This window comes from Mustela lutreola, chromosome 10 (assembly GCF_030435805.1).
Source record: "Mustela lutreola isolate mMusLut2 chromosome 10, mMusLut2.pri, whole genome shotgun sequence".
Classification (NCBI taxonomy): Eukaryota; Metazoa; Chordata; class Mammalia; order Carnivora; family Mustelidae; genus Mustela; species Mustela lutreola.
In genome coordinates, this window is record NC_081299.1 from 113,368,008 (window position 1) to 113,373,106 (window position 5,099).

Sequence of the window (5,099 nt, forward strand, 5' to 3'; positions counted from 1 at the left end):
TCTGAGCACTTCCAACATCTGCCCTAATCCCCTTTCCGATGTTAACCTTTACCCTTAATAAGGAGAGGAAGCTCTAAAGGTGGAGCCCCAGTACTGCCCACAGAAGGGCATTATTTGAAACAAAACTGGTATTTCAACTTTGGTATCAGCCCAAGTCCTACACTCTAATAAGATCTGAGAGGAGTGTCTTGATCTTCCAGGAAGGAGAGGAGTATCCTGATATCAGACCCAAGAATGGGCATATCACCTATCCTACAGAGTACACATGGAGTTTGGATCTGGAAATGGACTCCCTTAAAATGACCTGCACATGAGGATTCTTTATAGAGATTTTTTCAACTACCCTTGGGGACATGGTACCCTACACCCACAGGTGTAGACAAATATTTTACAAGCTATGCTGGGAATGAGGTGGGGAGAGAAATATGGAGGTTGTTATAGGAAGGTAGAAGGTTAAAGGAAGTCTTTGTTTTGTGTTTTTTCCTTTTGTTTTTAAGAAAAAGGTCATTTGTCTTCTGACTGGAAGGATCCATTGGAACAAGAACTTGATATTGGCCCTGGGAGTGGAGTCCTGGAGAGGGCTGGAAGGAACAAATCCCAGGCACAAGGAAGAACAAACCCTAGCTGGGGATGTCTGCTCTTCTCAATAAACCTGCTCTGTCTTCAACTCTTTCTGTGTTTCTTGTACATTTCTCCAATTACCATGTAAATTCCATGATGCCAGGGACTTTTTTGTGTCGTTCGCCACAGATTTACAAACACTCAGGGCAGTGTGTAGCACACAGTAGGTACTGACTAAATATTTGTTGAGTAAATGTCTAAAAACAAATTAAAAATGGATACAAATGTAGGTGTAGATTTGATTGGGTGGTGGTAAGATAAGGGAATTCCTGCACAAAGGGCTTTTATTTTCTTGAAGTGTGACACTAGTGATGAAGTTTTGAAACACAGGTGAGGTTTGGTGGGGTGAGGTCCAGAGCCGATGACCAAGAAAGGATTCTTGAGACGTCTTAGGTGCTAATGGTGGTTTTATTAAAACACAGGGACAGGACCCAAGGGCAGAAAGAGCTGCTCAGACAGAGGCATGGTTGACTGGGAGCTGAGGAAGGTGAGGACAAAGGGGGTGTCCAGAAGGACTGTCATATGCTAAAGAAGAATTTCAGGATAAGGGAGACCTGGTTATTGTCAAGTCAAGGCTGTTTTTGCCTCTAATGAGGGAAAGCATGAAGACAGTCAGGAGTTTCCTGGAGATATGTTACATTCCTTCTATCACACATCCTTGTCAGTGGGATTTGGGCTTAGAAGAAATTCAGTTTTATTACACTTCCCTCCCCCTTAGCCTCCCTCAATTTTATGGAGGGGAGGGTGATGTTAGGGCTTCCGGAAACTGAGGTATGGGTCTCTGGAAGTCAGGCTATTGATGAGAAAGCTTCTTCCTTCCTTGTAAGTCACTAGGACATTCGTAGATGGAGGGATACTCCTGTCCTGCAGGACTGGGATCTCTATCAGTTAAGCATCGTTTTTCCTTTAGGGCAGCCAGGAGTGCATGAGGAATGTTACACATATGGCATGGGGAGAGGGTGTAGGGTGCCAGTTTCTGCTTTGTCCTAAGCTTGCCTTCTGCTCCCTCATCCCTAGGACAGGAGCTGGGAGTGAGGTGACATAGTTCAGAAGAGGTAGGGGTAGGGATTGTTGAGGCAAGTCTTGAAGGAGGGAAAGCAAACTCACCGGAGAGACAAGGGAGTTTGAAGCCAGGGTTGAGTATCCACTGGAGAATTGTGGTCAAGTGTTTTAAAGTACAGCAGGTTGGCTCAGCTGTATGATTCCTTCCTGGTTTCTGGTGCATGCCGCTGGCATTGGTAGAATCATTTCTAAAGAAACAAAGCAAAAGAGGATAAGCCATTCTTTCACAAACGATGATGAATCAAGTTTTGAACATGCTGGGTTTTGAGGCATAGGTGGAACATCAGTGAAATAGCATGAGTAGGTAGTCAGTTACACGGGCCTGGTGGGTAGGAAAGAAACAGATGGTCGTGTATCAGTGGGAGAGATGTTGGCTAGGGAATGGGAGCTGAAACCAAGGGCACAGTTGATATCACTACAAGAGAGGGTAGCTTGGAAGAGAAAGGTTAACTGAACCCCCGGGGAAACCCTGATGGGAATGTCACATGCATTTCTCAGGCATGCCAATGTTGACACAGATTACTGTAACTCCTGGGGGCCAGAAGTCATGTCTTTGAGATTCAATCATTCTCTGCCTCTGGCATAGCGTGGGCCACATTGAAGGTAATTCTAAAATTCATTCCGATTTGATTTCATTGCACTTTTCATTTACCAGAATCTTGTCATGGTTTGCTAGTGTATCATTTTCTCGAAAAGATTAAATAAGGACCATTTTACAAATATGAGATGAATGCCTGAAGGGATTTTGTTTAATTCATTCATTAGCTCGGGAACCACTAAGATGTTACTACCACTTCAAGCAAGAATCTCAAGGCAGACACATATACAATCAGTAATACTTAAACGAATTTGCTTTGATAGATGCAAATAGATATGCAAATAGAATGCAAATGGATGCAAAACTGCCTTCTACCAAAGGAAAGGGGGTCAACTGTACTTCCAGTGGACAAAATTCATTTACATATAGCTAGACAAGATCATCTGCATCCACATCAATTATGTACAATCTATAGAGTTGCAAAATAGCTCAAAGACAAGAAAGGCACAGAATATCCCATAGAATTGGTCAGCCCAGAAGGGTACATGAGACAACACCTGTTTTCCCTTGGAAGACACTATAATCTTTTAGGTTCATTTCAATGTCTTTCGTGATTTTGCCTATGCTTTAAAAGAAAAAAAAGTTACCCTTATCATTCTTATTAGTTTGAAAAAAACTAATAAAATACTAGTCTGTTATAAAATACACATGGAAGAATGTTCTGGCACTATCATACCCAATTTGGGGTACTAACTGATTAGGAAGATGAGGCAGAATTTGGGAGCCTGTAGGATGAGTCTGTTTCCGGTTGGAATGGGAAACATTTAAGAATCAAACTAAATGATCTCAAATCCACTCTGGAATGAAACAGGTTATAAGGAAAATACAGAAGATGTTGAAATGTACCTGTTGGCTCATTGTGAGCTTTCCTGGTCGAATGGAGACCTCTACCATGATGCTTGTCCTCCATGTCCCACCCATCCCATACCTGCTATCCTGGCACCAAAGGGCCACCAGACTTTAGGCTCAGTCTGCAGTTCCAAATGGAAACCCTCTGTTCCCACAGTAGTGGACAGGATGACTCTGGTTGCTGGTGGAAGCGTCAGCTGCTTTAGTCCAACAGTTCAAGAGAGGATCAGAAGAGCATAAGGACGATATTGGAAAAAAATGCTCGGGCGAATTTCCAGAACACAGTATTTCTCTTTGCAATTTTTGAGTGTTCTGTAGCCAACCTGCCAAAAAAAATGTGAAAACTATAAATAGAGAGGAGTGGGAAGGAGAAATGAGGACCTGTCACAGTGCCAGCGAAAATAGGGAACTGAGAATTTTCCAGAGATTCAGAGTCAAAGGAGGTTAATATTTACTTAGAAAAGAAGTCGTGGGCACAAGTTCTAGGATGAAATGAAGGCAAGAGAGGGAAGTTAGGGAATCGATAGAGAGAGAGAGACTTGAAGATAAAAAAAAGTCAACTTAAAGTCTCATTCCTCATTAAGGAAAGTACAGATCAGAGAAGAGGGGAGAGACTGGGATATAGTTGATCGCCGATTGTGTCTGGCTCTGATTAGAAGCTTTGTATCCACTTTTTAATTTCATCTTCCAGCCTGTTTCCTGGATTCCAGCTTCTAATTCCTATGAAATAGGTACCATCACCAAAGACGAGAGTCAAACATGTAACAGTAGTCAAATCTTTAACAGCGCGGACAACTAACTAACCAAAAGCTGGCCTGGGGACCCCTGCAGAGTCAAGTGTTACACGCCCAGTGCCTGGATCGCGAGGCCGTGGTAGGGATCTTAGGAAGGGTTCAGGGTAGGGAGACACACCGCAGGTTCTGGCCAGAGGCTAGTCACCAAACTTTGTGTGGCTGAAGGGGTGTGTACCAGCTGAGTGTCAGCTCCCAGATGAAACTGAGGGAAATGTCCTTTGGGAAGGTTTCCGCTGACTCTCTGCCTTTCCTTCGTCCTCCCCAGGGTGTTCCATTAGCATTTGGGGTCTGGGGTCTTGCCTGTTGCTCCTGGCTTTGGTGGGCCACGCCACTGCCACAGCCAGGGCTCCACGTGGCAGTGAACTGTATGGGGTCTTGACTGTTCCCTCCTGACTCTCAGAAGGAGAACAGGTAGCAGGGATTTTCATTCTTTGTTGGCACCTACTCTCTTCAGCAACCCCAAGATCAGTACCCCAGGCTGCACAAGCTCAGGTTCATGTCTTTAACAAAGGCCGGCAATAATTTCAGAAAGGAATGACAATGAAGGCAAAAAACAGTTCAACTACTCGCTCATCTGGACTTCTAGGGCAGGTGGGGTTCCCAGACAACTTTGTTCTGTCGGTCTGGCACCCTTGCCCCCCCACTCGGTGCCTTGGTGATGAGTGTGGGCCTTGCTGTTTGCGCTGCCTGAATTTGCCCTTGTCGCTTATTAGCACTGTGGCCCTAAAAGTCTGAGAGGCTAAAAGTCATGCCTCTCAGAGCCAATCGGAATAGCTTATTAGACCTATTGATTCTGGCATGGTGGGCCTGTGCGGAAATCTCTCTTCTTCATCCCTCCTCCTTCTCAGTCTTCCCCTCCTCCACCTCTTCCTCCTCCTTCTTTGATGTGTAAACCAAGGTATTTGGGGAGCAGGGAATGATGTGATGTTTGGGATTTACTTTAAAATATATTCCAGACCTCCCCTCTCTCCCAAAAACAAAAATACAGGCACTTTGGGGGCAGTAGAAGGAGGAGGGCCTATGAAACAGTTGGGGAAGCAGAGTGATAAGTACTCGGAAGGGCCGGGATCCTTCTGCTCTACACATTTTGAGAATTTTCATAATAAGAGTAAACAAACAAAGACCAAATAATGAGGCTTTCATTCCCTATATCCAAATGACCACAACAGGGCATA

At 44.4% G+C, this 5,099-nt stretch overlaps 1 long non-coding RNA gene across 1 annotated transcript; it reads right to left on the reverse strand.

The window, feature by feature from the left end:
- Nucleotides 1-1,021: 1,021 nt before the first annotated feature.
- On the reverse strand, nt 1,022-3,450 carry LOC131810140 (uncharacterized). Its single transcript, XR_009345438.1, has 3 exons — nt 3,210-3,450; nt 1,729-1,871; nt 1,022-1,646 (listed from the first exon to the last, which is right to left on the reverse strand). It is a non-coding gene; the product is annotated as an uncharacterized LOC131810140 (long non-coding RNA).
- Between the last annotated feature and the right edge of the window lie 1,649 nt (nt 3,451-5,099).